Genomic DNA, 12,134 nt, shown 5'->3' with positions numbered 1-12,134 from the left:
CGGGAGAGTGGTGGGAGTTTTGCTTCTGCTTGGTGCCTTGAACAAGGCTTCCACCGTCATTCACTATGAGATCCAGGAGGAAAGAGAGAAGGGTTTCGCTGTGGGCAACGTGGTTGCGGACCTTAGTTTGGATCTCGGAAGCCTGTCAGCCCGCAGGCTCCGGGTGGTGTCCGGAGCTAGCCGAAAATTCTTTGAGGTGAACCGGGAGACCGGAGAGATGTTCGTGAACGACCGTCTGGACAGAGAGGAGCTGTGTGGGACACTGCCCTCCTGCACTGTTACTCTGGAGTTGGTGGTGGAGAACCCGCTGGAGCTGTTCAGCGCGGAAGTGGTGATCCAGGACATCAACGACAATAATCCCTCTTTCCGTACCCGGGAAATGAAATTGGAGATTAGCGAGGCCGTGGCGCCAGGGACGCGCTTTCCGCTCGAGAGCGCGCACGATCCCGATGTGGGAAGCAACTCTTTACAAACCTATGAGCTGAGCCAAAATGAGTACTTTGCGCTTCGCGTGCAGACGCGGGAAGATAGCACCAAGTACGCTGAGCTGGTGCTGGAACGCGCCCTGGACAGGGAACGAGAGCCACGTCTCCAGTTGGTGCTGACGGCGTTGGACGGAGGAACACCGGCTCGCTCCGCCAGCCTTCCTATTCGAATCACTGTGCTGGACGCGAATGACAATGCGCCTGCTTTCAACCAGTCTTTGTACCGGGCGCGCATCCTGGAGGATGCACCCCCCGGCACTAGCGTGGTCCAAGTCCATGCAACGGATCTGGACGAAGGCCCCAATGGTGAAATCGTTTACTCCTTCGGCAGCCACAACCGCGCCGGCGTGCGGGAACTATTCGCTTTAGACCTTGTAACTGGTGTGCTGACAATCAAGGGTCGACTGGACTTTGAAGACACGAAACTCCACGAGATTTACATCCAGGCCAAAGACAAGGGCGCCAATCCCGAAGGAGCACATTGCAAAGTATTAGTAGAGGTTGTAGATGTGAATGACAATGCCCCGGAGATTACAGTGACCTCCGTGTACAGCCCAGTTCCCGAGGATGCCCCTCTGGGCACTGTCATCGCTTTGCTCAGTGTGACCGATCTGGATGCTGGTGAGAACGGGCTGGTGACTTGCGAGGTTCCACCAGGTCTCCCCTTCAGCCTCACTTCTTCCCTCAAGAATTACTTCACTTTGAAAACCAGTGCAGTCCTGGATCGGGAGACCGTGCCAGAATACAACCTCAGCATCATGGCTCGAGACGCGGGAGCCCCTTCCCTCTCAGCCCTTACTACAGTGCGGGTACAAGTGTCCGACATCAACGACAACCCTCCACAATCTTCCCAATCTTCCTACGACGTTTATGTCGAGGAAAACAACCTCCCCGGGGTTCCAATACTAAACATAAGTGTCTGGGACCCCGATGCCCCACAGAATGCTCGCCTTTCCTTCTTTCTCCTGGAGCAGGGAGCTGAAACTGGGCTAGTGGGTCGCTATTTCACAATAAGTCGTGACAGTGGGGTTGTGTCATCCTTAGTGCCCCTGGACTACGAGGATCAGCGGGAGTTCGAATTAACAGCTCATATCAGCGACGGGGGTAGCCCCGCCCTTGCCACCAACATCAGCGTGAACATATTTGTCACTGACCGCAATGACAACGCCCCCCAGGTCCTATACCCCCGGCCCGGCAGGAGCTCGGTAGAGATGCTGCCTAGAGACACCGCTGTGGGCCACGTGGTCTCGCGGGTGGTAGGCTGGGACGCGGATGCAGGGCACAATGCCTGGCTCTCTTACAGCCTCCTGGGAGCCCCCAACCAGAGCCTTTTCGCTGTGGGTCTTCACACAGGTCAAGTCAGCACTGTCCGCCTGGTCCAGGACACAGATTCGCCCCGGCAAACTCTCACCATCTTGATCAAAGACAATGGGGAGCCATCACTGTCCACCACCGCTACCCTAACTGTGTCAGTAACCGAGGAATCTCCCGAAGCCCGGGCTGAGTTCCCCTCAGGCTCTGTCCCCCGAGAGCAGAATAAAAATCTCACCTTTTATCTCCTTCTTTCTCTAATCCTGGTCTCTGTGGGGTTCGCAGTCACAGTGTTGGGAGTGATCATATTCAAAGTTTACAAGTGGAAGCAGTCTAGGGACCTATACCGAGCCCCAGTGAGCTCTCTGTACAGAACACCAGGACCCTCCTTGCACGCGGACGCAGTGCGGGGAGGCCTGATGCCTCCGCACCTTTACCACCAGGTGTACCTCACCACGGACTCGCGCCGCAGCGACCCGCTGCTGAAGAAACCTGGTGCCGCCAGCCCACTGGCCAGTCGCCAGAACACACTGCGGAGCTGCGATCCTGTGTTCTATAGGCAGGTGCTGGGTGCAGAGAGCGCCCCTCCCGGACAGGTAAGGATTAGCAAGTCATCCCTGAACCCTATTAATGCGTTTTGATTCCTGCATGATGTTCAGGAAGGTATGAAGTTGCTTTTAATGATGAAGATGTTTTCCTGATGTTTACTGTCCACACTTTCACCTGGCCCTTCTTATATCAAACTTAGTGGCTTTGTGAAGACGGTGGGCCGCCAGAGCATGGTTTGTAGTACCATTTCTGGGCAGAGTTACTTGACTCATCTGTGAACCCAATTCACACCCTCAGCACTCATTTGCCATCACAACTAACCAATCTTGCTGGGGGGCGGGGGGGGGCCTTAAACTGTCATCCAAGATCTCAGCACTTAGAGTTAAACTTGGTATTATTTGTATTCCGAACGAGCTGAGGGATACCTCTAACTAGTGACAGCTACTAGGAATAAAGAAACTACCCCATTTGTCCACCTTTCAAGTGATTGCTACATCTGCATTGAAACTAATGGTTTTGGATCATTCTTTGACAGACAGATACTTTATCTCATTCTCAGATATTTTCTATGAGTGAAATAAAGTTCTAGGCATCCTTTAAACTTTATTTCAAGCATACTACTGGAAATGATGTGCAGATTACTTACAAAATATTTTTATGTTATAATAGTGATTCATGTGCATTGTAGAAAATTTGGAAAATACAGAAAAGTATAAAGGAAAAAATTAGAACTAATTATAATCCCCAAACCCAAAAATAATCACCATTAATTATAAAAGTAATAATTTACTTTAAAAATAAATCTAGACAACCCAAAAGAACATAAAATACAAAATGGGAGTACTTTTTGTGCTTTCAGTGCTATTCCCTATCCTCCCAGCACTATTTTTCTTAGGTAGACACATGATGTGAAAGGTAGATAAATTCATATCCTTAGAAAGGTAAAACATTCATTCATTCCAGATGGTATGCAGATGACTGCAAGGCCTTTGCCTCCGAGAGAAAACTACATATACTCTTAATTGTGGGAGAACTACTGTTATTTTGTTACTACATGCATTATTGCTATCAACACTTGGATCTGTAAACAAACAAGGTCCACTTATCAACTATGAGTCCTTGCCCAAGTTACTCAATTTCCTTTCTACACCTTTTTCTCTTTGCAAAATGGGAATAACAAGTGTTTTATAAGATTAATCAGCACCGCACTCTACCGAGTGAGCCACGGGCCGGCCCAAGATTAATGATGATATAATGTAATAAGACTCCCAGGAGCCTTAAAGTATTACATAGAGTAGCTCTAGAAGAGCACTGTAGGGAAGACACAAGATGGGATTTAAGTCATCTAAAGAGAAAATCTTCCTAAACCACTAGCACTTCAGCAGCTATTTTAAAAAATCTAGAGTTGGACAATGGGTATTGAGTTTCTTTTGGGTATGACAAAAATTTTCTATAATTAGATTGTGATTTCTATAATTAGATGATAATTGCATCACTTTAGTATTTGTAAATGTACCAAAACCATTGAATTGTACACTTTAAATAGGTGAATTGTATGGTATATAAATTACATATCGATAAATCTGTCCAAAAATCTGCAGATGGGAGAGTCACCTACTTGGCATAAAAAGGTCAAATCAATGGTATGTAGGATTAAGGCTTTATGATGCTTCAATTTTAGTAAATCAGATTGTGTGCTTGTTTGTTTTGGTGTGAACATGTAAATGTAATATAGTACTGCATGTACCGGTTGTTTAGCTTTAGACAAGTCTCAACCTCTCTGAACTCATTTCCTCTATTATAAAATAAAGATAACATCTACTTTGGAAAATTGTTTTGAGAATGAAGTTACGCATATAAAGTGCCCATATGTAGCAAGTATTCAATAAATGTGTTGAGCTAATAAATTATACTCAACATTTATTAGCATCCCTATATGCCAGACACTATAAAAGATAAAAGGACACTGTCCTGCCATTATGGTACACAGTACCATGGGACACAGACCTACAAAAAAAAAAAAAAAACGATAATAATGGAGATCTGCATAATACAAGAAGAAGTGAGGACAAAGGGGAAGAAACATCTAAGTCAGCCTGGGGCAATCAGCAAGACTTCACAGAGGTGGTGATGCTTGAGCTAAGTGAAATAAAGATTGGGCTGGCCAGTTAGCTCAGTTGGTTAGAGCACACCAAGATCTAGGGTTTGGATACCCTAACCAGCCAGCTGCCCCAAAACAAAAAACAAAAACACTAACCATTGAGTAGTAGTTTGTCAAATAGTAAAGGGGAGAGGGGGGCAGGGAGAGGCCATTGCAGGAAATTCATGCAGGGGAATAATGGTATTTCATTATTGCTGAACCTTAAAGTGTGTGTGTAAAACAGACAGTCTGCAGAAGATGAGGTGAAGCAAGTAGGCAGGAGTTAGATCTTGAGTTACCTTTAGGCCATGCCAAGGAGTTTCGATTTTATTCCATATAGAATATAGTCATTGCAGAATTTTGAACTGACATATGTATGATGTCATCAGGGTTTTTTGTTTGTTTTAGAAAGATTATTCTGGCAGCCATAAGTGAAATGCATTGGGGATATTGCAACTAGAGTAAAAGAGACCAGTTAGAAGGTTATTGCAATGTTTGAGAAGACTGATAAATGCTTGAACCAGAACAGTGGCAGTGCAGATGGAGGGAAATTACTACAATAAAATCATCAGGACTTGTTGATTGACATGATATAGGAAGTGAGAGACAAGAATGAGTCAAGGCAGCTGGGTGAATAATGATGTCCTCCACTGAGATAGGTAGGTCTGGCTGATTTACAACTTCATCATTCCCATTGGAGAAGGTTAATTTTAAAAAAAAATAACACAGAAAGCCTTTGAGACCAGAATGTTGGTTGCTAGCTCACCATAGCCAAAAGGATATTCCCGAGGATCAAGGGTTTGGAAAAAATTGGGGAGGATAAGAACCCAGTTTTTGCTGTGGTTTTGGCAGCCAGTGATAACCTAGGTAAGGATTTGGATGAACTAAGAAATCTCATGTCCAGACCAGGCTGGACTTTTCTCTTTCTCTGTGATTTGGTGTCTTTGCCACTCAGATTACAGCTTGGAGGTACCTACAGTGTGAAATGTGCTGTGTTTCTGTGCTTGTGCAAGGTAATAGCCAGGCTGTTGGGAGGGCTGAATGAGGAGTGGGGGATGGGGTGAGATCAAGTCTCCAGCCCCAAGAGACCCTCTGGTGCAAAGTGAAAGCTTGCTCTTTTGAAATGGTCTCTGTTGGTAATTAACAACATATCAAGAATACTGAGGTGTCAAATAAAGGAGATTTGTAGCACTATGCTTTTGGTAGCTGATCCCAATCATTCAAGGAAGCTGTTAAATCTGTGAACATTAGCATTCTGCCAGGTAATGAGATCTAGTCCTTAGCACCTCCCAGACACACTGATACTTTACTGTTTTGGAGCATCTCCCTCTCCTGGCTTTCTCCACCCTGCTTCCATACTGTCCTTGAAATCAATGAATGGTAATTTAATGTATCACTAGCAAATGTCTGAATAAGAGAGGTTTGGTTTCTGCTGTGCCTCCTGTTACAATAAAAACGTGAACTGCATAGATTTAATTGGCTACATTAATGTGTAAGCCCTTTCTGCAAAGAGATGGATATGTTTCTGAATAATCTGCAGAGAGGCAGAGTTTGGAGTACATGGCAGTGCTTCTAATTAGCTGTTGCTCTAATACAATCAGATTGAGACAGAAGCTACTTGTTTAGAATATTGGTTGATGACAACACTGGCTTGAACAAAGTGGCTAGTCTCAAATGGCTACTCGCTCTCTGGGCTGCAGGTTGCTAGGGCTCAGGCTGTAGCTGGTTTCCCCTCCGAAAAGGGGCGGGGTAGGTTTGTGTGTTAGAAAAAAAAAAATACATGTATGTTGTCTGCCTCTCCACAGAGGTAATAGCTGTGGAAAGAAATGTTGTTGAGCAGGAGGGAGGTGAAAAGATAGGTTGGGTGTTTTTTCTCCCCTGCTTCGGTTTTTTCACCCCCAATGCTGCGACGCATTAACCCTGCTGCTGTTGGGACGTTCTCTGCTCAGCCTATTGGCTGAGCCCAGGAGCCGCTGTCTGCCAATCGGGTGGTGAGAGGCAGACAAATCTACCCCGCCACCAGCAAAAAACGGCGCGTAACCCTTGCGGCGCCGGCCCAGCCGCGCCAGAGCTGGCGCGGGGAAAGGGAGATAGGTGTCTCCAGCTGCTGTGGCCATTTGGGGCGGGTCGGCTTCTTCCGCTTCTCAAGACCAAGTAGAGAATTAGCGGGTGGCAGCAATGCTCCGCAAGGTGAGAAGCTGGGTAGAAATCTGGCGGGGGACTACTCTTTTGTTCCTCTTTTGCCACCTGGGTTACGTTTGTGGGCAGATCCGCTACCCGGTCCCAGAGGAGTCACAGGAAGGGACTTTTGTAGGGAATGTCGCCCAAGATTTTCTGCTGGATACAGAGAGTCTGTCAGCTCGCAGGCTGCAGGTCGCTGGAGAAGTGAACCAAAGACACTTCCGTGTGGATTTGGACAGCGGAGCCCTGCTTATCAAGAATCCAATCGATCGAGAGGCACTATGTGGGCTCAGTGCCAGCTGCATCGTGCCCCTGGAGTTTGTAACCGAAGGGCCTCTGGAAATGTACCGAGCAGAGGTAGAGATCGTAGATGTGAATGATCACGCCCCCCGATTTCCGCGGCAGCATCTGGACTTGGAGATTGGGGAGGCAGCTCCTCCAGGACAGCGTTTCCCCTTGGAAAAGGCTCAGGATGCAGATGTGGGGAGCAATTCCATTAGCAGCTATAGACTGAGCTCCAATGAACACTTTGCACTGGATGTCAAGAAGCGCAGCGACGGCAGCCTAGTCCCAGAGCTGCTCCTGGAGAAGCCTTTGGATCGGGAGAAGCAATCGGACTACCGCCTGGTGCTGACTGCTGTGGATGGAGGGAACCCCCCGAGATCTGGCACCGCGGAGCTCCGGGTATCCGTACTGGACGTAAACGACAACGCCCCGGCTTTCCAGCAATCCAGCTACAGGATTAGCGTGTTGGAGAGCGCGCCAGCCGGTATGGTACTCATCCAGCTCAATGCCTCTGACCCGGACCTGGGTCCCAGTGGTAACGTCACCTTTTCTTTCAGTGGTCACACCCCTGATCGTGTAAGAAACCTCTTTAGCCTGCACCCCACTACTGGAAAACTTACCCTTCAGGGGCCACTAGACTTTGAGAGTGAGAATTACTATGAATTTGATGTGCGGGCTCGTGATGGGGGTTCTCCAGCCATGGAGCAACATTGCAGCCTTCGGGTTGATCTCCTGGATGTTAATGACAATGCCCCACACATCACAGTGACCTCAGAGCTTGGAACTCTCCCTGAGAGCGCAGAACCTGGCACTGTGGTGGCACTCATCAGTGTGCAGGACCCTGACTCAGGGTCAAATGGAGATGTTAGCCTCCGTATTCCTGACCACTTGCCATTTTCCCTAAAATCTGCCTTCAGGAACCAGTTCTCCCTGGTGACTGCTGGGCCATTGGACAGAGAGGCCAAATCCAGCTATGACATCATGGTCACTGCTTCTGATGCTGGGAACCCTCCTTTGAGTACCCACAGGACTATTTTCCTCAATATTTCTGATGTGAATGACAACCCACCCTCCTTCTTCCAGAGGTCACATGAGGTGTTTGTTCCTGAGAACAATCGCCCAGGGGACCTGCTTTGCTCTCTTGCAGCCTCTGACCCAGACTCTGGCTTGAATGCACTTATCTCCTACTCTCTCCTAGAGCCCAGAAATCGAGATGTGTCAGCTTCTTCCTTCATCTCTCTGAACCCCCAGACAGGAGCTGTTCATGCTACTCGATCCTTTGACTATGAGCAAACACAGACACTGCAGTTTGAGGTGCAGGCCCGGGACCGGGGCAACCCACCCCTTAGCAGCACTGTGACAGTTCGTCTATTTGTGTTGGACCTCAATGACAATGCCCCAGCTGTGCTCCGCCCTCGGGCCAGGCCTGGTTCCTTATGTCCCCAAGCACTGCCTCCATCAGTTGGTGCTGGCCACCTGGTCACAAAGGTGACCGCTGTGGACTTGGATTCAGGTTACAATGCTTGGGTTTCCTATCAGCTCCTGGAGGCCCCAGATCCCAGCCTGTTTGCAGTCTCTCGATATGCTGGGGAGGTGCGGACGGCTGTTCCCATCCCAGCCGATCTCCCACCACAGAAGCTGGTCATTGTGGTGAAGGATAGTGGTAGCCCACCACTCTCTACCTCTGTTACTCTCCTAGTGTCCTTAGAGGAAGACACTCATCCAGTTGTCCCTGATCTTCGAGAATCATCAGCTCCAAGGGAAGGAGAATCCCGTCTGACCCTTTACTTGGCTGTATCCCTAGTGGCGATTTGCTTTGTCTCCTTTGGTTCATTCGTGGCATTACTGTCTAAGTGTCTTCGTGGGGCTGCCTGCGGAGTGACCTGTTTTCCGGCTGGCACCTGTGCCTGTCTGACCAGATCTCGAAGGAGGGAGGGGCTTCCTCCTTCCAATGGGATCCTCCGAATCCAGCTAGGGTCAGATGATCCTATCAAGTTTGTTGATGTGGGAGGCCACTCTCATGGCTGTACACCCTTGGCTTCTGCACCCACTCGGAGTGATAGCTTCATGATGGTGAAGTCACCCAGTGCACCTATGGCAGGGGAGCCTGTTCGCCCAAGCTGTCCACCCTCTGATCTTCTCTATGGGCTAGAGGTGAGATCTTTGCAGGCTCAGCCAATGCTTGAGGATTGTTCTGATCCAGGCATATGGCTGGGTCATGTCCCAAAGAGTACTGGTCTCTCTGTAAGAGCCCATAGTCATGTCACCATTTTTGTGAGTGGTAACTATGCAGTAGATGCTGTGCTTTAGATGTGTTTTGTGAATTAACCAGGGAGTTGTCACAGATTAGCACTTGGGGGTGGGCTATGCCCATATATGAGAGTAACAAATAAAAGTAATAGGGGATCAAGAGCCAGGCTATTGTGGAAGCATGCTGATGGAATGTGGGAGCATAGCAGGCTATAGTGCACAAGGGTAGCATGCACTAGGCAATCATCTAAACCCAGGTGGTTGCTTTCTCTACTCTTCTTAATGAGGGAGTCAGGTTCTGAAGTATCTTAACTCTAGGTTACCACTTCCCAATTGATTGAGGGGGACTAAGATCTTTGCTCCACAGTATCTTATACTCCCTAACCCACTGTGAAGAGACCTCTATCTGAAACAGCAGAGAGCAAAAGGAGGAGAGAGCCAAGGGATTAGAGAAGCACACATCAAGGTGGTGGCAGAGATGTTTTGGTCCAGTTCTGTAGGACTCCTGGTCAAATCCTATTGGAATTTGAATTAGGTGCAGTGATGGAAGGAAGGTGAAATCACTTAATGTTGGAAAACTTGTTTACAGCTGAGGAATTCATAGAGACAGCCACTCTGAGAGTCTTTAAGTAGAGTTCTTCTGAGTTTGGTAAAACCATAAAGCCTAGAAGCCACACCTGGCCTTTGGCCACCTTCCTGAGTTACCCGGATCAGCCCCAGAAATGTTTCTCTACCCACAAACTATAATGTTCATTCCACATTCTGAGTCCGGACTCTCAGAAAACCTAAATTCTGTAATCATCAGCTGACATCAAGATTCTTCTCAAAGCATTGCTAGAGAGTCAGGGCTAATCTTTACAGGGTCCTAACAAATCTTTTCTCTCACCTTAGCAGCATTCAGCAGGCTAGAGGAGGGTGGGGGGAATACATGGGCTTTGCCTCTCCCTGAAGGACAAAATTTTGTCAGTTCAAGCAAAGTAGTGGAAGCTTCTGAAGTCATGCAAGAAGCTCCTGGGACAGAACACTGAGGAGTTTTGTACCACTTTGTCTTCCCTGTTGAGCACCATCTGAGCTGTCAAACTTTGCTGCCAAGGGGGCTGAATCAACCTGTAGCACAAAATGAGTGGCGAGGTAGGAGGCTCCTGTGACAGATTTGCAGCGCCTATTCCTCAGGTTTCTAGGACTGAGGGAGACTTCATAATTGGTTGAGAGCAGACAGACTTTTTGCCCAATCAGACTCAGAGCTGAGGTGGGGGATCTGCTCTTCATGCCTGCCTCTCCTCCTCCAGCTCCCCAGCTCCACTCAGATTCAATTCCCTCCCCCCCCTGCCACCCACCCCCGCCATTCGGTGACTAAGAAGAACTGCTGCAGGAAGGCAAAGCTCGGAGCAGTTTTTAAGAGGCTATAAGGAGACATAAGAGATTTCAGCTGCTGCATTCCAAGCCCTCAGTCTACCTTGGAGACAGGACAGCACAGAGTTACTCTCCAGGAAGGGACTTCTGGGTCATGGGGCCCAAGACACCCCCACAGCTCACTGGGAAATGGCAAGTGCTGTGCATGTTGTCCTTGTGCTGCTGGGGCTGGGTGTCTGGGCAGCTTCGTTACTCAGTGGTGGAAGAGTCTGAGCCGGGGACGCTGGTGGGGAATGTTGCTCAGGATCTGGGCTTAAAGGTGACAGATCTGTTGAGCCGCCGACTACGGTTGGGCTCTGAGGAGAATGGGCGTTATTTTTCCCTGAGCTTGATGACTGGTGCTCTGGCAGTGAATCAAAAGATTGACCGAGAGAGCCTGTGTGGAGCCAGCACCAGCTGCCTGCTGCCAGTGCAGGTGGTGACTGAACACCCCCTGGAGCTAATCCGTGTAGAGGTAGAGATCCTGGATCTCAATGACAACTCTCCTAGCTTTGCCACCCCTGAGCGAGAGATGCGCATCTCAGAATCAGCTGCACCTGGGGCAAGATTCCCACTGGATAGTGCCCAGGATCCGGATGTGGGCACCAATACTGTGAGCTTTTACGTTCTAAGCCCCAGCAGCCACTTCTCCCTGAATGTGAAGACCCTAAAAGATGGGAAGCTGTTCCCAGAGCTGGTGCTAGAGCAGCAACTGGATCGTGAAGCCCAGGCAAGACATCAGCTGGTGCTCACTGCTGTGGATGGGGGTACCCCAGCCCACTCAGGGACCACCCTCATCTCTGTCATCGTGCTGGACATCAATGATAATGCGCCAACCTTCCAGTCCTCAGTTCTACGTGTAGGACTCCCAGAGAATGCACCCATGGGTACACTGCTGCTCCGCCTCAATGCCACTGATCCAGATGAGGGCACCAATGGCCAACTAGACTATTCCTTTGGAGACCATACATCTGAGGCAGTGCGGAATCTCTTTGGTCTGGACCCTAGCAGTGGTACAATCCATGTGTTGGGTCCTGTAGATTTTGAGGAGTCAAGTTTCTATGAAATACATGCAAGAGCCCGTGACCAGGGACAGCCAGCCATGGAGGGCCACTGCGTGATTCAAGTGGATGTGGGGGATACCAACGACAATGCCCCAGAGGTGCTACTGGCCTCTTTGGTCAACCCTGTCCTAGAGAACACACCGGTGGGCACAGTAGTGGGGCTGTTTAATGTGCGAGATCGAGACTCAGGTAAAAATGGTGAAGTGAGCCTTGATATCTCTCCGGACCTACCATTTCAGATTAAGCCTTCTGAGAACCACTACTCACTGCTAACCAGCCAGCCCTTAGATCGGGAGACCATATCCCACTATATCATTGAGCTGCTGGCCAGTGATGCTGGCTCACCTCCCCTGCACAAACATCTCACCATCAGGCTCAACATTTCAGATGTTAATGACAATGCACCCGACTTCACCCAGCAGCTTTATACTGCTTACATTCCAGAAAACCAGCCTCCGGGCTCCCTGCTCTGCACCG

General features: G+C 48.9%; 1 protein-coding gene across 1 annotated transcript in view; it reads left to right on the top strand.

Annotated features, from left to right (window-relative positions):
• LOC103587911 (protocadherin gamma-A12) overlaps nucleotides 1–12,134 on the top strand; it is a 70,840-nt gene that overhangs the window by 38,213 nt on the left and 20,493 nt on the right. The window lies entirely within an intron of this gene.

The sequence above is a fragment of the Galeopterus variegatus genome, unplaced genomic scaffold (genome assembly GCF_000696425.1).
Source record: "Galeopterus variegatus unplaced genomic scaffold, G_variegatus-3.0.2 Scaffold502, whole genome shotgun sequence".
Classification (NCBI taxonomy): Eukaryota; Metazoa; Chordata; class Mammalia; order Dermoptera; family Cynocephalidae; genus Galeopterus; species Galeopterus variegatus.
This window is presented reverse-complemented; position numbering and strand designations above follow the sequence as displayed.